Genomic DNA, 27649 nt, shown 5'->3' on the forward strand with positions numbered 1-27649 from the left:
AAAACCATAAATTGTCATTAAATACTTGGTATGTGTGGACTGCTGGGGTGCTTGGTGTGTGTGTGGGACTGCTGGGGTGCTGAGGGGCTTGACCAATTCAAAATGTGTTCCGCAGTCCATGTTGTGTGCACTCTCTCCAGAACCTTACCATAGAGTGTGGTTTTGGTCCTTGTATGCTTCTGTCACTTGTGTATATGGATCCATGAACACAACCCGGGTGTTACAACGTGCAAGTGCACTGTCATCCAAGTTAACTTTCCATCAAAGGCACTTTGGTACATTTATACAGCTTTTTATGGTCTGAAGGTCACATAAATAACTTTATTTGTCAGTCATAGAACAGGGATTCGAATTTCTTAAGAGATTCTTTCTCCTACTGTTTTTTCTCATCCTATGTCACAATTCCCCAGTCTACCAGTACTGCTCTAGCTGGCGCTCCCTTTGTCTCTTTCTTTCCCTCTTCCCCTCTTCCTCACTCTGTTTCCCTCCTGTTCTTTATTTTCCTCAAAGGGGGAGTCTGTTGGTGGTAGTGCAGCAGCTCCTTCTGGCGTGATTAAATATTTAGAGTGCCGCTGCTTCGGCTGCTGCTGCTGCTGCTGCTGCTTTGGACGGAGAGACGCTGGTCATAATCTACCAGCCAGCTGCTGGACCACATCTGGGATGTCAGAGCTTGCTGAGGACCGCTACGCGCCTCCCATACACAGGCAGGAGTCAGCACAGAGTCCCAGCTGTCTGCCAGTCAATGGGTTGGAGCTGGCAGGGAGGCCTCACAGTATCATGTCCTCTTGGTTGGTGTGTGTGGGGGGCTTAGACAGATTGATGCCTGGTAGTCTGTCCCAGTCTTTGCCACTAGAGATCATTGGAAAAAAAAAACTAGTCCATAAATGTGTAGGATTTAGAGAAGAAAATGGCTACCGGTTAGCCGGACTACCATCTGATGTGTTTGCAGAGCGTCTGGCTGGCATCCAGTCTATTTGCATGTTTAGATAAGGTGAACATTTGGTTGAAAGACTGTTTTGCATTCCATCAGTAAACACCCTGCCTGATGGTTACAGCTCTCCTCCTCACGAAAGAAATGCCACTAATGCAGTAATTGATGGCATATGCTGGACCTGAGAATAAATGCAGAATACTTAATAATACACAGTCACGCAGTCATTAGTCATGCAGTGAGTATCTATGATAGCAAAATTGTTTTAGCTGATAATCCTGCAGGGCTGTGGAGAGTGGGGTTGCAGTGGCTTGTTTGGCTAAATGGGGGTGGCAGGAGGGGAGGGCTTTGGAGGGGATGCCTGGCTGGGTTTGAAGGAGATTGAGTGTGAAAAGCCACCCACCTTCTCACCCTTGCTCTTTTCATGGGAGCCAGAGCCAGACAGCGCACCCAGTTGTGCCACGAGGACGAGGACCGGCTGGCCTGAAAATCACTGTTGTGCTCTTCTCTCTCTCTCCCCCACCCTCTCTCACTACTGGACTGAGGCGACAGGATATGGATGCGTCTCCTCCTGGCTCTGGCCGCTTCGATGTAGTGATTAATGGCACTGCCTCCCCCCTCCCCCATCTCATTCTGTTGCTGTCAGAGTTAAGTGGGGCGAAGACAATAATAAACAGTCAGTCTTCTGTGAGCCCCCCCACCCCCTCCTAACACGATCATTCCAGCACCCCACATCCCCATCTTCTGCAAACCCACCCATCCCCACCTAAACCCCCCATAACACCAGCACCGCCAACTTCCATTGAGAAGTGGAAGAATAGAGATGGAGGCAGATATGGAAGAGGGGAGAATACAGTGAGTAAATGCAAGGGTGAGAGGGTGCAGAAGTAAAGGCCAGGAGCGGTGGATAGAGAGCCAGCATGAGTAAGGAGAATGCAAGATGAATGAATAAGGCATGGGAAAGGAAAGGTTTGTGTGTGTTAAGAGATGGAGAGAAAGGTGCAGAAAATAACCACTCATGGCACCTCTGACCTGCTGTTCTATTCACTTGTGTGCTACTGGTTTCTCTCTCTTCCTCCGTCTCTCCTTCTTCTTCTCTGTCCTCTCGGTCTTTCACAGCCAAACACCATTACCATGCCTCACAGCACTCTAGTGGGGGGGCTTAGATTGGGGGGCTACTGAGGTTGGTTGTGGTGGTTACTTAGCATGTTGCCAGAGAAATTACCCTTTACCTTCCCAGAATTATTGAAAGTAGCTTCCAAATGTGTGTGTGTTTCATTGCCAGCTCAAAAGGCCGAGAGAGAGTGTGCCTGTCACAGCTCAGTTATTGCAGGTTTGGAGCTCCCTCAACCAACCAACAACCAGCCCTGCATGCCACTGACAACAAACCAGCACCACACTCTGGTCCCTTTTGTGTCTGTGAGTGTGTGTGTGTGTGTGTCTGTCCAAACATGCGTGGTCATGTGTGTGTGTGTGTGTGTGTGTGTGTGTGTGTGTGTGTGTGTGTGCACTCAACAGTGTAGGTGACCGTGACCTCTTCCCCCACTGTATTCAGTCCCTGTCAATGTTGGGAAACGTCCACAGAGATGATCAGCGGGAGCCGTGTATCACTGGTGACGATAGGGAAAGGAAAATGTCAGAGCCTTGCCTGAGAGGAAGCCAAATCATTTTTGATGGCGTTTGCTAGCGGGGGCCATAATTGGCAGGGAGAACTAGTGTTAAAGAAGCGTGAGCTCTGGGAAATGTTACTAATCCCCCTGTTCACACTCGTTCTCTGCAGCCCCTAATGGAACCACATGTGGTAGCAGCTATGCTAAACTAGCTCTACCTATGTGACATAGGGGGCATTAAAGGGGGGTAAGTGTGGAACCAGCTAACGGCTAGGCGTCCCCTTCCTCTTGCTTTTCGTGAACCCTCTGAATGGCTACATTAAAATGTGCTTTGTGATCGCAAGCGTGCCGCTCATGATACTGTTTCTGAATGTTGTTGCCATAGTAACCACAGTTACTTCCACATTGTTGTGTGTGGCTGTCACTGAGGCCTTTAAAAAAAGAATGCGTGCTTTGATAAATTCGACGAGCAGCCTCTGACACTCATCAACATGTCCTGCGAGGCAGGCTGGATCAGGTTAGGGGATTATGCTGCGTGGTAATGGTAGGGACAGAGCATAAATCGACAGCAATATAATTAGCCTAACTCCCTACATCCGGCTGCACTCAAGTGGAACTAAAACCTCATTGACTTTGGATGATGTTTTTTTTTTCTCAGTGTATTATTAGATGGTTATTTTTGGCTCATCACACTTCTTTTTTTCCCCAACATCCTCCCTTCTCCTCCTTCCTTGTCAAACTTTGTGTCCAAGATCACCAACCGTGGAAAACTTGAGCATGGGGGACCAAGTGTGCCGGGGAAGCGTGCCACTGGCTTGTCATTTCCTTCTCAAGAAGTCTACTCTCTGGACTGCAGTCATTTAAGAAAAGGTTGAGAAAACGTTGGAAGTGAAGAGTGGACTCTAATAAGACAAGGAAGACCTGGACATTTCCGAAACGAACATATGACAAATAAGACAAAGTGCGTCCGTTATACCTGCCGCTCCCGGCCTTGCACGCGCAAATGTAACTTCAAAATGATGTCGATCCAGCTCGTGTGCATCGAATTTCAGCCTCTCGCAGATAGGTTGTGCACCGCTGATTTTTTTCTCAGTCGCACATGCCACAGACAATAGCAACTTACATGTTGGCATTTCATATAGCCCAGTGTTTCTCAAACTTTTTCAGACGAAGGACCACTTAACCAATAAAAAAGAAACACGGACCACCTAGCTAAAAAAAAAAAGATTAGACCTACTTCAACAGTATATTAGCCTACACAATAGGCCTACTCACTGAACCACCTTGCTTATTGTCTTTGCACTTTGCTTATTGTGTCAGAGGATTCATATGATTTAAACTACCAGACAGTGTTGCAGAACTGTTTGGATTTACATACAAGTTGGTTCAATATTGAATATTGCAAAAAACAAATCATCTATAATATAGATTATTTGTTTTTTGCAATATTCAATAAATATTATTATATTATTATATTTTACCACATCTGCTCGTGGACCACTTGGGAAAGCTTGCGGACCACACTTTGAGAAACATCCTAAATAAACTTACAAGACGTATTAATTAGGGCCTTCAATCGATTAAAAAAAATAATCTAATTAATTATATACTCTGTGATTAATTAATCTAAATTAATCACATATATAATTTTTGCTGTGAAAGTATTTTAAATATTTAAATTTAAATGAATCATTGATTAATCAGTATTAGTGACATTAAAGTTCAAACAATCTTTTATTATTATTTTTTACTGTTCAAATAATTGCCATAATAATCTATGATATGACCTAATATGCTGAGGAAATAAATTCAAAAGTGCTTCGGGAGAAGTTTTTTTTTTTTTCACATACAAGGCATTTCATGCCACAGATATAACCTGGGGGACACAATAAAAAATAAATTAACACTCCACACCCTCAATGTCAACACTTATTTCTTTGCATTGATGTGCGACTATAGAATTGATGAACTCCGGTGATATGCAAATTCCTTGCTGCAGACATTGCAGAGGACTTTATTTTCAACACTTTATTTTTTATCAACACCATCAGGCCATTTTTTAAAAGTAAATGTTCCAATCAATGATCCAGACAGCACGTTTTCTTTTCTCTCCTTCATTTTACAGTCTAATTTTTACTGACTAGAACGGCTCGGGGTCAAAGGTCATACGGAATCGATTAATCTGCACTCATTTTTTTAATCAGTTATTTAGAAGATTAGGTAGTTACGATTTGCAGTGCAGGGGAATGGCTGTTGTAAACTGTATCGTGAAGTTTGAATAGTCAGTTGGGGAAGTAGGTTAAACGAAGTTACCAGCGAGGGCTACAGCACAGGGAATAGAATTAAGAGAAAGGAACTAAGAACCAGGGACATGGCAATGATCCAGCAAAAAGGTAGCCTAATTAAAATATTTATTTTCAACCAAAGTAACTCTACTGCACAGACCTTTCTTGACACTGTTAGCTAGTCCTCTTGTTTACCTTCACCTTGAAGATGGTAACTAGTGTCTCGCAAGCGCAAGTATAAATGCCTATAGCGCTTTGGTGACGTCACTGTTGGCATGTGCAGTGACCAATGCGTCGAGTATAAATCTCACTTGGCATTGATCAATTTGGGCGTGAGGGGTAGCTACATTAAAATCTCACGTCAAGTCTCAACTTGTTTCACAAGTTTTCAAGTCGGCATGGGCTTGCGGTGCAGCATAGTAAATCTGGCGGAGAATTAGAAAGTTGGAGTTATATTCATGGAACATAGTCTATTGGATCAAAGACTTCTCCTGCACATCTATAGCCTGCTTTCCATAATGTAGCGCAAATGTTGACGCATGATGGCCATCATATGGACACAATCACTTTCGTAGATAGAAATAAGTTTACTCCGAAAAGCACAACAGTCAATTAAGTGAAGCATCTGTTTTGTCTTCTTGTGCACTAAAGAGTATGCTGTCCTCCAAGCTGTCTCCAGTGTTCTATTGGACATAATATTAAAGCGTTTGTGTTTTTCAGGGACAAAATGCATTATGGTGTTTTTTTTCTATAAATGAATGCATTTGATAACACATGGTATGTTCTGTCTGTGACATATCATCTGTTGCACAGTTTTCCAGACTTAATTTAAAGATGGCATTGAATGGATGAACAGAGTATTTCACCTTTTTCTCTGATGCTCTGATAAAGTTCTCTTTAGGTTGAGTTCACTCAATGTTAACCATTTGGAAGTCCATCTCAGGTGACGTCACTAATCTGAACCTATCTCCAATCACCTGTTGAGGGGAATATTTTTTCATGCCTTATCCTATATAAAGTAGTGTCTGCGAAACATTCTTCTCGAACCTGCAAAGAATTGCCTCCGATCCCACACGCTTAGTACAAGCTGAAGATCACCGGACAGAATCCCATTTCAAAGGCAGAAATCTATTCCGAAGACTTCCGAGGTATTTTGGCAGACATGGCCTTATATAGGATAAGGCATGCAAAAATATTTCCCTTGATGGGTGATTGAAAATAGGTTCAGACGTTATCGGAGATGGACTTCCCACTGGTTAACATCTTGTGTTCTCCATAAGAGAACCAAGGTTATATACATAACCATACGGTAGTCAACATCCGTCAAACACATGCTCAGATGCTATTTTGCAAGCCCATTTACAACCCAATAATTAGGCTGGAAAATGAAATGGCCCATTTTTGTAGATATCTAGCACCCCCTCATGCTTATCTAGCACCCACATGAATTATTAAGTGAGCTTTATGCTGATTGGCTGCCTTGAAGCCAAAGACAGCAGGAACAACTTCTACATGAATCTGCAACTCAAAGTGGTAACGTAACGTGTGAAGAGGATTCAGAGAGATGGTTCGCATTTCAATCTGTTTGTGTCACACTGTCTTTTTTCAGATTCACCCGTTTTTAGTGGTCATTTCAAAGTCCGAGATTTGCAAAACGATGGAGGAAATAACCATGTTTCCGGTTAATAGAAGCTTTGTGGCCATACACTGACCTCTTCTTATTCAACTAAGCAGAGCTAAAAACTGTTTTCCACTCTATGTGTGCTTTAGTGACACTTTTCTGGCTGCCAAAACGAATTGGTTCAACTGGACTTTAGATGTCAGAGTGGCTATCTCGAGGTCAGAAAATGTTCCTTTTATGGACGTATTATGCACCTTCATGTTGTAAATTCTAGGGGCAAGGCCTCCAAACAGAGAATATAAAGGGGTGTGACATTATGCTTGTTTTCAGCCACCACATTTATCCACAGCCGTTCAAACTTATGCTGGGATTTGTGTAATACGAAAGTTTCATGAATAACATGTGAGCTCTGCTGTAAAATGATTCCTGCACTCAGATCTGCGGTGGTTTCTACGTTTGATTAATAAATGAGGGCCAGTAAGAGGAGAGGGAGAAGTCAACATTTTGCTAGACAGAGAGAGAGGGCAAGGACAGTAGTAGGTGTCTTCAGGTCCTTTCAAGCCTCATCCTTGTGTGTGTGTGTGTGTGTGTGTGTGTGTGTGTGTGTGTGTGTGTGTGTGTGTGTGTGTGTGTGTGTGTGTGTGTGTGTGTGTGTGTGTGTGTGTGTGTGTGTGTGTGTGTGTGTGTGTGTGTGTGTGTGTGTGTGTGTGTGTGCATCTTATCTCTTGCTCCGCTCTTAGTTGTCTTCACATCAGAGAGGGACGGGAGTTCTCCCACAACACAGTGTCCTCCCCCCACCCACCTCCCCACGTCATCAACTCCCACTCCCACATCTCTGCCTTCCCAAACACACACTCTTTAGAATGCAGCCCCTGCTTTCCCAGACTGAGAGAGGGAGAAGTTGTTAAGCTAATTAATGTGCAGGGGAGTAGTGGGCCCGGCAGATGTGCATCAAGGCAGTCACTATTGAGTGCAGGGATAATGGTGTGTGTGTGTGTGTGTGTGTGTCTTTGTGGGTGTGTATGTCTTAGGACAGGGATAGACAGGTTTGTGTGTGGGTGTGTAAGGGTGGGAGTCAGCTCTTACCTTAGAGTGCATGCTAATCAGAATGGGGTCTGCTGCTGAGGAGAAGGAATTAACAGGATAGGGAAGCTTGCCTGTAGCCTGTGAACGAGGTTGGCAAGGTGATGAAGGGCACAAAAATCAGCAGTTTCTCTTAGTGGGAGAGAGAGGGAGAGAAGGAGAGAGACCCCCAGGGACTAGCTCAGATCTCTCCAAAAGAGAGTTTGTGGTGCTGATGGTTAGTCCTTGATTTTTTTTTTGTGGTTTCTTATCTGCATTTGAAAGCGCTGATGATGCTGCGTGTTATGTTCAGGACTGCATATGTGGAGGGAGGCCTTAATTGTCACCAGGTTATGATAAGAGCACTTGCCTATGTTGACTGATCAAGGCCAAAGATGGCCATTGTGAGGAGACCATTTACATTAAGAGCAGGGTGATGAATTGCCCTTGTGATAGAAGTCTGTGTGGCTCCTGCTGACAAAGCCACTCTGGTGGTTCTAGTTTCTGAAGATGTGGGCTGAAAAATGGCCACCGGTGCTGAGAGCATGCATGGGGTGCCACATGCAAACATCACAGCTCATGATAAATGCATTCTGTACACCTCATTTCAACATTGATGGAGTGAAAAGGAACACATTTGTTTGATAAAGTGTTTTTTGTCCCCCCTCCCTCTCTGGTTTTGAAGTGTGTTGACCAATATTAACAAGGCATAGCTTTCTACTGGCTCCAGCACTGGAAACAGGCATGCCGTCACCCACTTCTTCCTCTGCTCTTCCTTTTTTTGCAGAGGGAGGAAGTAATGAACCAAAAACATCCAATCTACTTTCCTGTGAGTGCTAACAGCCCAGCTCTGGCCTCTTTCTCTCACGTTTCCTCTCCATTTTTAATTAGCTCCCCTCGACAAAGACAGTTTGGTCTTATTTCTCCTTAATTGTGATTATTTACACAATAAAGGTTTATGGCTATTTATAGATCCCCTTTCCCCCGCCTCCATCCCAGATTGCAGTGTTGGGTGCTAATAAGGAGAAGGAAATGATTTCCAGCGTTTCATCATTGTCTCTTCCTTCAAGTGGTGTCTTCCTTTTAATATGCTAATGCCTGTGTAGATATAATCGCCTAGTAATTGTACAACACTTCAAGTGTGACACATTCTCCCTTTTTTTTGCATCTCCTCTCTGAATAAAGAAATCACAGGCCAGGGATAACTGGGCCTGAATGTGTGTTGAGGATAAGTTTGTGCTGTGCTGAAGTGTGCAATCACATACATTATGAATGTATGTTCCATTGGTGAAAGATCTTCTGAAATGTTCATCACGTCTTGAGGCAGTCTTTGCCAACACGAGAGAGAATTGCCATGGTAGCGGAATGCTGTACATGTCTCTTCCTTTTAATTAAGTCTCTTTTAAACTCTCTAAAGTGGGGTCTGTATCATTGATTGCAATTCTATACAGTGCGTTTTGTATAATGACCCCTAAAAGAGTGAGTGGGGTGGAGCTATTTCTGTTATTTCCCTGCAGAGGTTAAGATGGAATTGGGGAAAGGATGAGTGATCAACTCAGCCTTTATTCTCTATATTTGTACGTGCTCTCCTGGAGGATTTTGGAAGTTATTGAAAAGCGCCTGCTGGGTGACAGTTCTGAAATGTCTTTTTGATGCCTATCAGCTAGGTTCAATCCATTTCATGGGCCATCTCAGGCTCTTACCGAAGATGGCACTGGTTCTCTGCCTCCCTCTCTCTCTCACTTTATCTTTTTTTGTATCTACCTCCTTCTCCTCTCCTATCTGCCACTCTGTCTTTTAGACTCTTTTTCTCTCTCAGGTTGAGTGTGTGTTATGGGAAAGCCCATCTCGTGTAGCAGAATGTGAGCCACCGTGGAGAGAAGCCGAGTTGTTTGTCGGGTGTCCAAGAGGAGTTTGGGGAGATAAAATGTCTTGTGCCAGTCATCACAATGTAAACGATTCCAGAGGTGGAGGTAAGGTGAGAATCTGAGGGGGACATCAGGGAGGAGACAAACAAGGATGGAAGATGGGATACGTATGATTAGGAAAGAATAAACACAGAAAGAACCGATAGAGGAAAAGCACGCAACCAGGGGACAGTCACAAGTACTCAGACAGGTTCAAGAAGAAAGACACAGCACTAGGAGACCAAAGAAAGGGATTGAATGAGAGACAGATAGCCAAAAGCACAGGGAGATTGAGAGAGGGGGAGGGGTGAGTAAAAGCGTGATTACTTTGCGCTGGGCGCCGAGCGCAGTGGCATAGTGCAGAACGGGTGCTGGATTGGGCCTCGCGTGAGCTGATGAATGTTCAGCAACAGCTCGCCTCCTGGTGGCATCTCTTTTGGCCGAGTGTTCCTTAACGATTCCTTGGCGTTGCCGAGTGAGGAATAATGGATGTGTGATGGGGAAGGACAGCTTGCAGAGTGCTGTCATTAATGTTGTAATTCACTTTTAGTGTTTCTACTATTTCGCTGCAACAGGAGGCGCAGATGTCACCTGAATCTGCTCTTTCTAGCAGCCAGAGTGCACCCTGGCTTCACCAGCTGTCTACTAGTGCACCCTGCCAGCTCTCTCTCTCTCTCTCTCTCTGTGTATCCGTGTGTGTAAAGTAATGTAATGCACTTGTGTATATTGATGAGCATGCACTCATGTGTCTTTGTGTGCAGCACTTGAGTATTGATATACTCTATAATGTTTAATTTAGAAAATTTAATCAAAACTGGCTTGGTGAGAGTTAAAAATATTCAGTCACAGATGATGGTAGCTGAGCTGTCAAAAGTCTCTGAAATAAAATCTATGAAAATATGTTCAATATGTCATGCTCTAGGCAGGAACATATGGATTGTATAATCAATTTAATCTAACTACTTTTTTTTTTGGAGAAAACTCATCTGGGTCTACTCCTTTATAGAAATTGTTAACTTCAGCGATGTGAGTCTTCCTGTGGCCCTAGTGTCTAACGCTTTCACAGAGCATCTCAGGATTGAGATCAAAACTGCTGGGGAAAAGGATAAATGAGGCAAGAAGAGGAATGATTATATATAAGTGAGGCGAAAAGAATAAATGCATTGGCTGGCTGGTTTCATAAGTGAAGCTCAAAATGAAAAAGTTCATTATATGCCTGTCAAGGTGAGAGGGAGCTTTCTCACCCTAGCTCCCCTTAAAACGCAGTCAGCTGCTTTGCTGAAAAGCCCAGTAGACAGGATTTGTGCTCTCTTTTCCCCGCTCTCTTTCCCTGAAAGCGAGTAGAGGGAAAGAAATAGAAAAGAAATATTGAACGAGTGGAAAAACAGAGATTGGCAGAACAAAACAGAAGGACAAGTGCAGCTGTGTTAATGGTGGCACTCTGTAAAATGACCCTGATCTCTTTCTTTGTGCGTCTCCCCAGCCCTTCAGAAGCTCCTCATGTTTTGCCCCTGTCAGCAGCATCGGTGTCTGACCCCCACTGCAGCCACTGACCTCCAGCTCCAGACATGGCAACCACAGCCGCTCCGAACCCTAGCCTCGTCACTTTCACATGCTCCCTTTTGTGTGCGCCATGTGCTCTTTGGCCTGAACATGGCACAGCTACACGACCAACGTGGCTCGGTCGTCAAGACCGCATATAAATGAACATGCATTGCTGCCCGATATCTGTTGTTGCCTTGTTGGCTGCATAAATACATATGCATGCCTCATTTAAGTTTAAATGTTACCACTGCTCAAGACCAGCAACACAGCGCAGAATCATTAAGATCGTTTGTCAAGGATTTCATATGGCCCTTAGGGCCTGTCACAGGGCCTGTCTGGTCCTAAAGTCATGCAATCCAATGTGCGTCCTCAATGTGAATGGCTTTCAGCCTCCATGGGTAGATCATTCCTACAATGGGCTGCATAGCTTTATAGGATAAACCTGTTCTGTAAATCTGTGCACTGTTTGTTCTCCAGAGATTGAAAAGATCCCAGGGTAGGGTCAAGAATACTGGCTGAGACTGAGGTGGCCACTAACTTCTGTTGCTCATGTGCGGAACACTTGCAAAGCTCTGAATAGAAGCCGAGCTTTAAATTGAATCCGATCGCATCAAGTCCCATGCCTGGGCAAGAGAAGAGTATTGTCAACGCACCCTGCACATTGCCATTTCCACTCGAGCATGCTCAGCAGCTTTTCTTCTTTGTGTTGCAGATTGGAGGCACGGGCGATGGTGAAGATTGAGTTTGGCTTCCAGCAACGCTGAGAAAGTGCCTGTGAGCCCGGCGAGCAGCCAGCCGTTGCAAAGGGGAAGATCGAGCTAGGAGCCGAGTGGCGCGTGTGACAGGTAAGGCCGGACACAAACGAGATCGCAAAAATGTGTGCCTGCACAGCGAGGAGAGCTTGCCACACATCGTTTTTATTGAGCTCTGCGCTTGGCACTTTCTCAGTGCTTTCGCCGCGCTGTTGTAGTGTGTTTATTAGCCACTGGGAAATGTGCTTTTTATGGTGGTTTTTTTTCAGTTTGAATGTTACTTTTATTATTTGATGTGTATAATCAAACCTCATTTAGAAGCCATGACCTGCGAGGACATGAGTAGTCACCAGTTTAATTAAGTAACTATAAATTACAATTACCGTAAATACCTTTGTGTAAATGGAGGTGCTGACAACACTAACAAATTCAAGATACACACTCACGCACGCACATGCACACACACACACACACACCACGCACACCACGCACGCACACACGCACGCACAAACATACACACACACACACACACAAACATTTCACATTGTGTCAAAGTGTCTCATGAGATGCCTGCACCACTGTGATATTTGCGAAGCGGGGTGGATTGCGGGTTGCATGGCGCTGGAATGTGGCATTAGGTAGTGTTTGTTGGCCGGAGTGCGTGGAGGCGCTTTGAAAAGACACAGCACACGGCGCTGCTGTGTGGGATGAATCAGCAGGATTTAGCCGAGAAAGAAGGGAGGAGACATTAATGAAATAATGAATATGCCAACGCTCCAGGGCTTTTCTTAAAGAGGAGGAGGAGGGGGGGCATGTAAGAAGAAGGATAGTCCAAAACTCCACAAGCTACTGTCGTCTTAACGAGTGACAAACAAACAATACATTTGTTATTTCATTTTGCCCATTTTCGCATTATTCTCTCCCCACCCTTCTCCCAAATTCATGATGTTTACACAGTGGTCCTGCGTACACACACACACACACAGACACACACAGACACACACACACACACACACACACACACACACATATACACACACAGACACACGCACTCGGAACAAACACCGAGTGTAATGCTGTTTCCCTGGGTGTCACTCTGGGATTGAATGCTGCTCTTGGGAAGAAGCTGCCCTGAGCGGATTACCTGGCACAGTGGGAGTGGGGAGTGGGTGGGGGAGTGGATCCAGCAGGTGCCCATTGAAAAGCGGCCAACAAAGACCGACCACAAGGTTTGCTGAGGATAATGTTGCCTCGCAGCATTTTGAAAAAAAAAAAAACACTGGAGTGGTGTTTGTGTTGAATGCTAGCAATTCTCTCTGCTTTCTCACATACAATTTATGTTAGGAGCATTTTCAGTCGGTCAGTCAGTTTGTTTGTCAGTCTATTTACCTCTCTGTATCTCTTTATCTCTCTCTCTCTATCTCTCTCTCTCTCTCTCTGCATACACAGACATGCACAAGCACACACACACACACACACACACACACACACACACACACACACACACACACACACACACACACGCACACACACAGAACACGTTGCGCCATTTATCTCACTATCTATTAATGGCCCAGATCTCCTCCACAGCCTTAGGGTGGTGTTTTCCTCCTGGTCCCTTTTGGCTCCAACCAACCCCCCACCCCTCCACCCATCACCTCTTTCCCTCTTCCTCCATCCTCCCTGAGCTCCCCACTCTCATTTAGTGCCTTGCAGCAGGGACCCCGCCAGCACCACCGCCACCGCCACCGCTCCAGGACAAATTGGCGGCGAGCGGTTCATTTACTCGCAGCCGTCATGAATGGAGTGCGGCGTGACTGTGTAAACAAGCATAAAGGCTCCCCAAGGGCATCCCTGCATAAATAATGATGGAAGGGGGGAGAGGGTCGGCCATTTGTAGCGCACTCTCTGCCAGGCACACACGGGTCAACTAGTCCCCTCTGTGGGGGAAAGGCAGCAGACAGCCACCCGCATGCAGGCACTTCTAATGGAACCTAATGAGAGAGACAGGGGTGTTGGCTTGTGTCCTATTACCTGTAAACATGACCGATGTTAAGGTTGCCATTGGTTCCCAGAGTGGGTTGTGATTGCGGCCAGAGTGTGTGTTTTATTATTTTTGGGAGAGGGATTAATGCCATGGATGCTGACATTGTTTTGCCCTTTGTCTCGGATAGCATACTGTTGCCATTTGTTGACATCTAATGACGACCATTGTGAACCAGCAGCAGTGAAGGACTGGGCTAGACTGCAGGCCCTTTGGCCCTCAGCTGTGTATAGCGTCCACTCTGCTCCACCTGAGACTCATCTTTTAGCTATAATGGCCATACCTATTGAGGATAAACCTCCCCCATGTTTAAGCCCTGCTTACATTCTGAAACACAATAATGATGCGAGTTCATTTCAACACTGTGGGTGGGTTTACAGCCAGAGAGGAAGGCATGAAGCACTGAAGAGGATGATATGACAAGGAGAAAGACAAGAGAGTGCGCGGGAGATGGAGAGAGGGAGAGAGAGAGAGGGAGAGAGAGAGAGGGAGATGGAGAGAGGGAGAGAGAGGGAGGAAAAGGGAGAAAGGAAATGAGTAGGAAGACAAAGAAACACCCACTCCCCATTAGCTTAAGTATCAAGTGTATCCATCATCCTATAACATAATGTGCAGAGCTTGTGGGGGCTAAGCTCGGGTGTGTGGGGGGTGGTTGGTGAGCTATAACACACTGAAGAACAGGATGGATACGCAAAAGGAAAGGGGAAAAAAAAAGAAATGTCTTTGCATTCTCTCCACCATCTGTTCTCTGCACAGGAGAGTGGTGCGCAGCTCTACTTTCTATTTCTCCCTCCGCCGCCACGGCGACCACCATTCCGCCGTTGCTCAGAAACCAAACAGTTCAACTTAATGACATGCCTCAGTGCCAACCCTGCAGCTTTTTCATTTTTTTTAAATTTTTCATCATTTCTCTCCTTTCCTTTTTTCCTGTCTTTAATTTCCCCATCCCCTCCCTCCTATTTTCTCTCCTCCCTCCCTCCTCCTCCCTCCCTCCCTCCTCCTCCCTCCTCCCTCCCTCCCTCCTCCTCCTTCCCTCCCCCTCTTTCCCTTCCTTCTTCCCCCGGAGTTTGCATATCTAAATCCAGTTTTTGATAGCATATGCGAAAATACAATGTGACATAATACAATTTGAACTGGGTGTGAGAAATGGGATTATCTCCGGCGTGATTGTCAGTGCCGTGTTACAGTAATCACTTTCTTCCAGGAGCGAGGGAGGGAGACGTGACTTGCCGACGACTTGACCTGCTGTCATTATCTATTCTGTCTGCCGGCGTTTATGCAACCTCGCAGTCGCGTTGTGTTTCCCCCTCCTTCCTGGGGCATCTGAAAATGAATGAATAAACAAATATATAAATAAATAAAAAGAGGAGGAAGTAAATGAAAAAAAAAATAGAAAATGAGAAAGAGAGAGATAGAAAGAGAGAGGAAGAAGAAAAAGAAGAAAAAAAAGAATAATCCCTTAGTAAATTGGAACATGGAGCAAATCCCCTGACAGTCCCTCGTTTCTCTTTCCCTAGGCACCCTCTTCCTGGGGGCTCTGGCTGTGGTAGTGGGAGAATGGCAGATGCAGTTCCCCTGATGCATAGCGATGCGTAGCATTCCCACCTCCCCCCGAGGCCCTCTTATACAAAGCGCTTAAAAGGCACACGCAGCCCTGATACATAATGTAAACGCGTAATGAGGAAGCGCACACGTAGACATGCTGCAAGCGTAGACATGCTGCAAGCGTAGAACGGCCCCCTCCGATGATTCTAATCAAGCATTCCCAGTCAGGCTTTAAATGGGTGAGAGAAGCAACCTCTACCCCATGTGCGTTGCCTTTGCTTTTGGTTGCCTGTGGTGGTCCACGGGCTAAATAAGAGAGGATATTGTTGGTATGCTTAACGTGCAGACCGGAAAGGCAGACACCGCTGAGGAGACTTGTGGAGTGTGGTTACGGAGTTTGCCTGAGGATATTTGTGGAATTGGAATTAAACAATGCTCTGTGGAAATTCAGCACCACCAGCTCAAAGCACATATTCAACAGTTCTTGAAGAGTTCAAGAGTTCTTGTGTAGACTTAAACAATGATTGAACTTTTTCCAGAATGCACGCCACAGCCTAAATATTCTCTTTAGACACTTTTTAAGATGAACATGACCATCTTAAATATGATATGAAATTATATTATTAAAGGTGCTCTAAGCGTTGCCATTTGTTTTTTAGGCTAAAACATTTTATGTCACTTACTGCAAACAGCACCTAACCAACCGCTAGCTGTCTGTGTCCTGAATACAGTGTAAAAAAACGCAATCTCTGTGGACATCCTAGGCTTCAAGAACGGCAACAAAAACAACCTGGGCAAACCTAGCCCATGAAAACATAACAAACTGGTCCAGCAAATCACAGACGAGATGCGCGTTAAGGAGAGTTTCAATTGCACGGGAGCAGCACGGGAGGGAGGGGGAGGAAGTAGCGAGCAAGCTCTCTGTTTTGTTTGAAAGTTAACAGAAGTGACGTAGCCCAGCATCGCTTAGAGCACCTTTAAATTATTTTGGAATATTGGAGAATGTTTGCAGATGCATTCTTATAGGTTAACTAATCTTGTACAGGACAGCCATTGCTTTATTGGCATGCATTATGCACACTGACCCATGGTAACCCCTCTCAGTCTCATTTTCTGTTTTTAGTGTGGATATATGCAACATACTCGCTGTGCTGTGGAGCTCAGCACCTACTAACTATGATACAGAACCCATGTGATTGACAAGTGCTCTGGTTGGAGATGCCCAAACAGCTTCTTTGGCCTTTTATCCCTCTGACTCTCAGAGCCAAGCAAGAAGAATGAAGTGTCCTTCGAAGTCTCTGACAATCCTTCAGCTGATCCTGTCTAACTCTAGTCAGAGTCAGATATCACGAATCATTTCCCTCACACCAGGAAACAAGAGTGTGTGGGTGTGTGTGCGTGCGTGCGTGTGGGTGTGTGGGTGGTGTGTGTGTGTGTGTGTGTGTGTGTGTGTGTGTGTGTGTCTGTCTACAGTTGTATTTTTGAGTACCATCGGTAGTGCAGAAAGGCATGAGGTGCTCACTGAACCCTCATCTTTGCCAAAAAGCCGACACGTGGCCAGCTATACATCATGTGCGAGCTGCTCGGCAGGATGACACCTCACCGTCCCTCCCTTTGCCCTCCTCGCCCCTCTTCCTCGCCTCCTCAGCCCACGCCGCTCCCCCCGACTATGAAGAGAACATCCATCAGGACAGGTGCTACTTCACTCCACTATGCAGGCAGAGCCTCGGCGACCGCTGCAATTTTGTTGCACCCAATTGTTGAATTTGGATATGGCAGTCGTTTGCCAGGCAGACCTTATGGATACCACAAAATGATTTGCCCCCACGCACACACACACACAAACACACACACACACACACACACACACACACACACACACACACACACACACACACTGCCATTCCCTCCACTCGCTCCCACTACCACATACACTTTCTCACTCCACATTTCTTGGAAGAAATCAATCTGAGAAGTTATTTCACTCCTCCTGTGATTTATGCCATTTTGGAGATGCACTCCCCCTTTCTGCTCTGTCGTCGTTATTTATTTTTTTCTTGAAGATATGTAAACTAATTTTGATGTATGTCGCATAAATCTCTGACCTGTCATCAGCCATGTCATAAAAAAGTGGCACGAGGCGCACAGTGCAGTGGCCTCCGTCATATTTCTCCAAAAAAAATAATAATTGTGAATTTATGTGCTGAAAGACAAGATTCTCATTTAATCTCTGCAGTACAGTGGGAACATGACCTAGAGGAGATGGAAGCTGAGCTTTTCATCTGGCGGAGTTACTGCAGCCATTTGTCTATTTAAGCAGTAGTTCCTCATGAAAGAGTGACACGGCAAACCCCTGGATGGCCCAGTGTTAAATGTACTTCACGCTCCAAAGTGTTTGTCGGCCGATGACATTGAGCTGACCCGGAAAATTCTGCATAATTAAATGCTCGAGAAGGTTTTTTTTTTTTCCGATCAGCGCCCCGGCTCATTCCCGACCCGGGCTCCTGCTTTGTCACTCCTCAGCAGCTGCCGGAGCACTCTAAAGTCTGGGGCTGGCATCGCGGACGGCGGCCGACTAAAGAACAAGTCGGATCCTCAGTCTAGCCACATCAAGGCCAGTTCTGCTCTGGAGTCGGCTGTTAGCATTTAGCTCAGATTCAGTCCTCGTTGACACTGAAACTAGACTCAGTCTGGCTGACTGCGCTTGTTGGGGCATAAAACATGGGAGTGAAAAGAGACCTCGTGGATATTCACTGTCCTCTCCTCTGCCTTTTCTGTCTGATGTATGTTAAGTACTAACCTTGGCTCTGGCAATGTCAGTCATTACCTTCTCAGCCATAAAAACCTCTTTCCTAATTTGTTGAAATCTTTCGTAATGTCTTTTCAAACCTTAGACATCAAAACCTGAAAGTGAGAGCCTATTTGCTTCCATTATGTTTTTTTTTTCACCCACTAACTTGGGTCACCTTAGCTATCTCTCTAATGAACCATAGATGAGCTGCTATTGGCTGCTATTGACTTTTTTTTCTGTCTGTCTCTCTTTGGCATGTGTGACGAGACATACACACACACACACACACACACACACACACACACACACACACACACATAAAGGCATCCACACAGACACACACCCAGACGTGGGTTTATCCTAAAGCGGAATGTAATGCTGAACATCATCGGCATTTCTGAACCCACCTCCCCCGAGTCTCAAGGTTGGCTCAGCTTGTCAAGAGTGCGTGGTGGCAGGATCTTCCTGATGAAGTCATTAGGAAGTCATTAAGAAGCCATTAAGAATCATTAAGTCGGCGAGATGGCACTGCGCTGTTGCGTGCGGCGAAGCGTCGGGCGGCGGGAGAAAACTTGTTAATCACGCAGTTTATTTGTTTCCCCTGTGTGAGACAGTAAATACGACGGCACCAGGACTGGAGTGTGTGCATGTTCCTAAATGAGGGGTTGCGCTGCCTTCCTCTCTTGCCTGCCTCAGTGTGTGTGTGTGTGTGTGTGTGTGTGTTGTGTGTGTGTGTGTGTGTGTGTGTGTGTGAGTGTGGATGAGTGGGTGAGTTTCTCTTTGTGTGTCTGTTTGCATTTGCTGATGTGCATGTACACATTGCTGTTTGTTTGAGATTCTGTGAGTGTGTCTGTTAGTGTCACTGCGAGAAGGCTAAGTGCAAATGAGATTTTGTGTATGTGTGTGTGTGTGTGTGTCTGAGCATGTGTGCAAGGGTGAGAGAGGAGAAAAAATGTGGATCTCTCCAGAGAGACTCTACTCCTAATCAGAGCGGGGCTGCCTGCTCACCAGCTATCTTTCTAAAGCAATAAACAGCAGTGCTCCTCTTTTGATTTTATTCCCCATTTTCCCCTAATCTGCCAGGTGGTTGATTTATGAAATGTGAGATATATCAGGCTTCGCATTAGCATTAGGGCTGTGACCAGTGCTGCGATTACATGCCTACTGTGTGTGCCCACCCATGCGTCTGTGTTTATTTGTGTGTTTGTGTGTGTGTGTGTGTGTGTGTGTGTGTGTGTGTGTGTGTGTGTGTGTGTGTGTGTGTGTGTGTTTGTGTCTGTGTCCATGTGTGCACCTCTCTATGTCTGTCTGTCTGCCTGTGTGTATGTATGTGTATCAGTGTTTATATATACGTGTGTAGACTTTTCATGTGATTGCAGGCACTCGGTGCCTCTCCACTCCTCTTCCTCGTCCTCCCCTAGGACATTAGTATGTGTAAGTAGTTCTGTGATTGCCAATGCACTTGTGGCAGGACGTGCTTGTTTGCTCATCAGCCTGGTTGGTGATGTGACAGGCCTGCAGTAGGTCTCTGGGAGATGATGGCCCCAATGGTGGGAGAGGAGTGAGAGACAGTACTGGAGCCACAGCAACTAACAGTGGGACTGGTGATGGTGATGGTGTGGTGGTGTTGACAGTAGTGACGATATATATATATATTTGTTTTATTTATTTATTTATTTATTTATTTTTTTGAATCCACTGGGGGAGTGTCGAGTAAGTGTATGTTCACATCATGGGTTTGTGTGAATTGGCTTAAAACCATGACGCATACAGCTAAGACACTTCCATAGACTCGCTCTTTCATGTCCATAATGTGTCCTCTGTGATAGAAGTTTAATTTCTTGAATTGTTTATCCTTGTCCTTATCTTTCCTACTTTCTACACAAACGGAACATTCTTTGATTCCACCGCCTTGAAACTTGCTTTGGTGTCATTTGTGTACGGTAATTCATTATATAGATGAATAGAACACTTTAGTCATACCAGAACACAAGGTCAGTGCCCCAACACAGCCACGGTCTGTCTACATTGCAGTTTGATGACAAGGTAGTTCAGCCAATTTTTTTTTATCTAGCTTCAAGTTACAAGCAATAAGCTCCGAGAGTCCGTAGGTTAGACGCGCAAACGGGGTGCCTAAAACTCCCCTTAGCTGTTCTAAAATCAGTGTAACCTATGTACTCGAGTGGCTTATTGCTTTTCTAAAACGGTTACTACATATATCTGGCAAGATTTCTTAAAACAAAGGCACAGCAACAAGAAATGTAACGATTTATTCATACTGTAGATGATCATTCTTCCGCCAAGATATATATTTCTTCTATCAGTGGTTGCTAAGCAACTTTGAGACGCAGCTACTCTAACTTTTGTATCGAGTTGTGGTAGCACAGTAATATAGAATGAAATCCGATCAAAGTGTATCTTTGTGTTGGATTTTACAACGGCGTCGAATGCGATTCAGCCTATCATAATCAAAGACCGGAACTATCCGTTTTAGAAAGTGTTTTCCATCACTTTGTGTCCAGAGCTGTATATCACTATTGCACCTATGTAACATGAAAAGCCCACCAGGAAGTCCTGTGAAACTGACCTCATTTCTTCACCCATTAACTCTACTGGGAAGGCTCCGGTCCGTACTTTTTCACTATCCGTGGAACCCACGGGTGAACGCTTATCTTTCTCATTAGGGCCCGGGCGCCATGCTGCCTGTGCCTGTAATTATCTCCGTGCAGTAACTTTCTCATTAGGAGACCCTGCTAATCGCCAGCCCCTCAGAGCCCTGCTAACAGACTATCTCCCCGTGCCAAAGGTGGCACTCAAAGGAGCAGCGGGGCCCAGGTGAGTGCCCCCTGGTGGCTGCTTTCTCCCTTCACTCATTTTGGCATGCCCCTTATCGGAAGTAAATAAATAAATAATATTTTCAAGACGTGTACTTATTGGCCGCAGATCACAAGTGAGAAAGGTCAAAGGAATGAAAGGAGGCAACGCATCAATGTATGGAAAGATGTGGAACGTGTAGAGAGTTAACTCTGGTCATGGTAGCGTAAGGCACTACTTGTGGAGCTATACTAGTTGTGTGTTGAGTAATTTTTGAAAGCCAGTGGTAGTTACTGTACTTATGTGCAGGTGGTAGTAGCCACTACAGTCCAGGCAGAGCAGAAATCATCCTCCAGAGTGATTTGAGCACTATTCCTTCTGGTGGTTGGGTTCAGGGTTAAATGCACTTCACACACTGCAAGGGTGGTGGAAGTTAAGTAATTTGGTAAATTAAGTAAGGTGTTAATTTTGATGAAATGTTTTGGCAGACAGATGGGGTCATGTTGAAAATACAGTAATGAGAATTACAGTCGTGTATGGACGCCTGATTTATGCTGAGCAGTGCTTTGAAATCAATACCTCTATAAATGTAATGAAACCTCTGTTGCGGTCATCTTAATCTCCACCTGAAAGTATATTGATGAGAATAAAAAAATCTTCCCGTTTTTGGGTTTAAATAGCCATGTTTAATTAACAAAGCACAGAAGCTGGGCAGAGCTCAGAGCAGTAAAAAAAAAAATCTAACAAATCAAATCCTTTACAGCAGCAAAACATTTTAATAAGAGCATTTAGGATGTAATGAACAAGCGAATTACGCCAACACTTCCAAAAGCGCTTCCCTGCAGTGAGGCAAAGGCCTCGTACATCAGCAGGCCTCCGTTGCGTTGTCACGCTGTCTCCTGACAGATGTTCTCTCAGCCGCATGCGCATCGGAGTCTGAGTCTCTCTCTATCTCTCTCTCTCCCTCTATCTCTCTCTCTCTTTCTCTCTCTCTGAATCCCCCGCCGTGTTAATCAAGTGGGAGCATCAGTGTGTGTGTGTGTGAGGTCGGGCGTCTGTGAAAGCGCTAGAAGTCTGCTAACATGAGAACAAATAAAGGTTTGTGAGAAAAAGCTTGTCAGAGCCTGTGATGTTCCCCCTCATCTCTAAGACTACTATAACAACAACAACAACAACAACAACAGCAACAGCAACAACAAGCACACTGAGAGCAAATAGAACACAAAAGCATAGATGCCTGTGCATCACTCATGGTGCATGTGGTCTGGGTCCTTCTCTAACCCCAGTGTGCCTTCAGTGGTTATGGAGGATATGTTCAGTGGCGGGAGGATGGTAGGGCGGGTGGGGTGGGGGGAGAGTGAGCCTAGTGGACCACGGCAGTGCAGCCCCTCAGTCCAAATGAGATCCAGAGACTTCCACTCCCCGGCCACATGGCCCTGTGGAGGGGGTCCTCCCCCGAGGAAATATGGGCGTCTGTCAGAGCTGGCCAAGTGCACTCCTGGCCCCTGTGTGACTGCAAAATCTCTGAGGCACCGGTGTAGAAGGATAGTGTTGATGTCTGTGTGTGTGTGTGTGTGTGTGTGTGTGTGTGTGTGTGTGTGTGTGCGCATCGAACAGAAGCTGCCCGCAGTGGCTTTCCCTGGCATGAGCCGTGCGTTGGCGCCGTCCGAGCACCGACTGGGCCAAAAGCTCTGTCTTTTCCGGGCCGGCCTGGGTGCCTGCATGGGCCTTGGCACAAGCCGCCATGCGCCTGGCATCCCGGACAAACAACAGGAGGCGGAGGCATCCTCTCCCTGCTGATGAGCTGCTCCAAGGACGAGCTCCCTCCTCTCACATGCGGCCGACGCCATTTTTAGACACATTTTATAAACCTTGCACACTAGAACACGGCAAGGCAAGGCTGAGAGAAAACACTATGAAGCAAAAATAAATTCCACTGAGAAATATACAAGGTGCATATATGTAGAGAGGATACAGAATTTGCCAGCAGCTAGGAAATTAGCCTATGTAAGAGTTTATTTACAGTATGCATGAATGCTAAAAATATGCATGCCAGTGGCTTATAAACACGTGGATGAAAATATATACATGCAGATTGATGCAGAATGGAAAGAGACAGCGGTCCTTTGTTTTTATAATTTGCTTTTAATGGCTCTGTGATCAGGGATCAGGTCAGGCTGTAAGTACTGTCTCCGTCTCAGTGTCTCAGCTGGACTGGACATGTGTAGCTGCAACTCTGTATAAATATCCCTACATTTACCTCTGATGTGGGTGAGCCTGTTCCAGCTCCTTCCATTTGCAGGGCTTCACAGTATCTCTACCAAGGTTTTCTGGAGACCTTACTAATCTAATAATGTCCAGTATTGATCTGTAAGGTACTATGTCAAAAGTTTACCAGTTCTTGTGAATTTTACTGAGGGAGTGTTGTTCATTTCCCCAACTCTTCGTTAGATATTGTTGGGCAAGTCATCCTCCCAGGATCTGTAAATGGAACAATATCCGCAGCAAAAATGGTTGCCAATTTCCACAGACTTCCAGCGCTTTAGGATATCTGGGAATATGGTCCAGAATTCCATTCAGGTCATTTATCATGTCGGTCTGCTGTGGTGTTATTGATCAAACCTCCTAACGAGCTCGAAGCCAATCTAACCGTGTGTTTGTGTGTTCAAGAGAAAAGGAGACAAGGTGGAGGAGAGAAGAGACCATGACCACAGAATGAATTAAAAGCGCCAAGTCTGCCAGACATTACCCCACAGCAGCCTATTTACATTCATATTTACATTTGCATAAGGACTCAGTAGATGGAGTCCCAGCCTCAGCGGATGGATAAAGGCTGGCAGTGTTTGAAAATGAGCGCCCTTGCCGCAACCCCCATAATTCATGCTGTTTATGATGTAAATATTTCAGAGAGGTGAGATGACCCCTCGGCACGGCAAAGGCCATTAATAATGATAAGAACACGGACCTCCCTCTTTTTTCTGATTAATTGCACTCCATTTGCATAATGCTTTGTTTGTGGCAAGCTTTTAGCGATCGACTACAAGCCCCCCCTCCAAGTAAACTCCTTCGAAGTAAAACCAAGGCTGCTTCAAAGTGAATGTGGCGATATTGTGTCCAGAGCTTATTTGCATTTCCCTCTCCGCAGAGGCTGTTCAAATGTGTATGCATGCAGGGCAAGAAGGATATCATCCTTTCCATCGGAGGCAAGCAGTCATACAAGCTGTGTGTATGAGTGTGCATGTGTTCATGTGTCCATGTGTATTTGTGTGTGTGTGTGTGTGTGTGTGTGTGTGTGTGTGTGTGTGTGTGTGTGTGTGTGTGTCTGTGTGTGTGTGTTTGTTTGTTTACACACAGTAATTGGGCCAGAGAATATAGTGTAAATTTAATTCACAGGATTTGCACATATTGTAGTTGCTCAAACACATCTTCAAACACAAGTTCTGCTAAATTGGATGAAAAAAAACCCCACTTTTTTTTAAGTAGGCCACACTCAAAATACAAAATGTGTCTTTTTCAGTTCACTGGTCACTCTCCAATTGTATTCATTTCCAGTTTTGTTTAAGTCTTGTACATCTAATCTCTTTGAATTGAGCATTTTTTTGCCCTCATGCTATTGTTTTTAAAAGTGCTTATGGTGTCGAAAAGAGAAAAACGGAAGAGAAAAGAGAAACCAACCTTGGCCAACTTTGCTCCGTATCTTGGCAACTTCACACACATTCCCATTGGCAAGGGCATGGTTATAATTTGCTATGTCAGGGAGATCAAAGACGAGTGCATATTCTACATTTGCTGGCGTGGTTGTTCTCCAGTTTGAGGTCTACAGTGACAGTGTTCTCTACTTGACCCTGCTCATCAGCAACTTGCCAGCCCTCCCTCATTTTAGTCCGTCGACCTTTACTCTGCCATTACACCTATTAATGATCACTTTATTTGAACCCGGATTTGTTCATTAACAATCAATAATGATTCAGTCAAATGTTGCAACTGAATTAATGGAGTGGTAATACATTGAAGCATGTATGTTAGTGTTCATTCACATGGTAATGTAAGTAATCAAGCTATTAAATCTTAATTTACTGTAACGTTGCAGGTGTATTGGTCACATGTTTAGAAATCCTCCAATCACACAACAAAAGCTGGATATATCTGACTAACTGATGCGAACAATCTGCAGTGTCTGAGCATATCAGCCAAGATTTTACATTTTAGGTATAGATATTTATTTGTATAGATTCTTCAGGTCCTTAATGGGAACTGTTGTGTAGCTGTTTTTCTTCCTTCCCAGCATGCTTTGCATGACTTGGTAAAAACCAAGAGGGTAGGCGGACGTTTGGACCACCTAGAATAGTCTTAGTATTCCCCTGACCCCCTGATTCCACTAAGTCATTTTGGTGGTTTGTGACATGAAATTACTTTACATCTGAAGCGTTCTGTACTTTCATGTCGCCACTGATATTTTCCAGAGAAGCGATGTATGTATGTATGACTGGCTCCACTGCCTCATTTCTCACATTAATGGCCTGCAATAAACGTTTTTGTAGAGCCATAGATGAACTTATTGAAAAGCTATGCAATGATGTTTTGTTAGATTGGTTCTATGTTGGACCAGATATACCTACCTAAAGCTGCACTTGATTTCGTGGCACTCATGACGTTGTGATGTCAGTCATTATTTTCTGGACAGTGCTACCAGATAAGTTGCTGTGTTTCAGTCCAATGCTCAACGTCACATCTCTATGTCACCAAGCTGAGCTGAGGCTGTGCAGTCAAATCAATTTAACTTCTTTCCTTTCAAGTCCTACGGAGTGGCTCTATCCATTTCTTTTGCTGTCTATAGTAAAAAACGTAAAACATGCCTGGTCTGCAGACCGGAAACCTTGATTGCCTTTTTATCTCATAAATATAACTGCTGCTCCTCTACTGCAGGAAAGGTCATCCAGTTTGTAATTGGGCCTATTTCTCTGCTAGCTATTTCTGAGTCAGTTGTATTTTGGCAAAAAGGAACTAAGGAGTAGATAAGGTAAATAAGACTCAATTTAGTTTAGCATTTGCAGAATCATCAGTCATCATCTTGTTATTGTCTTGGGTGAACTGAGTTCTGTCTAAAGTATTCAAAGTGATAATATCAAATTCTAGGATGGATTGAATTACATTTTCAGTAATTTCATCATATTTTATTTGATTTACATAATTAAACAGTGTAAGATGCGCACTTCCACTCTTGTCTCCTGGTCACAAAACCTCTGAAGGTTTGTAAATGAAAATTATTTGATTGGAAGAGATTTATAACACAGGGGTTTAATAGCTGAAAAGAAAGCCTTATGAATATGCCATGTAAACATGATAGATTGCCATGATTGCTTGCAAATAAAATAAGCAAAATGTTCCATTGTACAGTATTAATCACTTGCAGGTCCTTTATGAATGGCTAATAGGCAGATACTGGAATGAAATGCTCCTCAATTTGGTTGTAAAATAGACAATACATGATGCACTGCAGTATTGTTCATTCGCATGTGAGAGATTGTAGAGTGAGCGTGGACATGTTGGGGTGTTTCACAGTGCCCTTTAGCCGCATGTGCACAGCACATGTCATGGTTGCGGGCATACAGCATGACCGATTGGCATCAACAGCTGCTCGAGAAGCAGCCAGGGATCCAGCCTCAGGACCAATGGGATGGTGTTTCGTTAAGCAAACAGCCCTTTACACTGAGGCCATTAAACAACTTCCACCCGCCACGCTCAATACTCCTGTTAGATGTGGATGCTTTTGAAACATGAAACTAATAGCAGACTTTGCCATGCCTCTCTGCCTGGCCCTCTAACCAGCGCTCCGTCCACACAGGACAGAGACAATAGATCTTCGGGCCTCAGTGGAACAGGTGCAGCCAATTTAGCCCACTGCCACCATGGCTGATTGGATTGGTGTAAGATGGGATCTCTCTCTCTCCCTTTCTCTCTCTCTCTCTCTCTCTCTCTGTCTCTCTCTCTAAGCATCTGCCTTTCTTTCTCACTCTCTCTCTGTCTTGTTAAGCATCTGTATCTCTCTTTCTGTCTCTCACACACTCTCTCTCTCTCTCTTTCTTTCTCTCTCTCTCTCTCTTGAGCCGAAACCCCACTGACATTTTCTTAGTGTTTTAATAAAAGCCACTCTTGATTAGCGAGGCTCCCGCCGCTGCCATCCTTATTTACTGGCCAGGGAAGAAAAGCATTAATTCTCGGTAATTAATGAACAAGTGGCAGAGGGAGCGTGACACAGCTGCATCCTCTGGGGGCCCTCGGGAAGAAACACACACTCCCCTGCCCTGATTAGATGCACTCAATTCTCGGGCCTCCCCGTGACACTTTTATCGGTTAATGATAGCCAGCATAGTTCTCGGAGGAAGCGGCTCCGCCGCAGGGGCCTCAGGTCTCCCTGGCATTGTGGTCACGGTGAGCCGGAGGCTTAGTATGGCCAAATGCTGTGTAGCATCTCTGAGTAAAGATCTTGCAGACTTTTTTTTTTTCATTGTCGCACTGTGCAAAACGAGAAGAGCCTTCAGTCAGTTCTGTGATTCTGATGCGGAGAGAGGGTTTCTTTTTTTTTAATAGTTTTGCGACAGTGATTGATGGTTCAAGATGACTTCATTTATGTGGCATTATCGTGACGGTTTCTAACGCTTCTAATTAGAGACATTGTCTGACTGTTTTGTGTGGCTTCAAAGGAAGCTTGACATATGGGATCAATCTGTGATCAAATTGA

The 27649-nt window shown here is 44.9% G+C and overlaps 1 long non-coding RNA gene across 1 annotated transcript in view; it reads left to right on the forward strand.

Moving 5' to 3' along the window:
• LOC125296766 overlaps positions 1-27649 on the forward strand; it is a 275524-nt gene that overhangs the window by 173155 nt on the left and 74720 nt on the right. The window contains exon 7 of the long non-coding RNA XR_007193851.1: positions 11674-11806. This is a non-coding gene — a long non-coding RNA (uncharacterized LOC125296766). The remainder of the gene's footprint in view (positions 1-11673; positions 11807-27649) is intronic.

Source organism: Alosa alosa, chromosome 6, assembly GCF_017589495.1.
Source record: "Alosa alosa isolate M-15738 ecotype Scorff River chromosome 6, AALO_Geno_1.1, whole genome shotgun sequence".
Lineage (NCBI taxonomy): Eukaryota > Metazoa > Chordata > Actinopteri > Clupeiformes > Clupeidae > Alosa > Alosa alosa.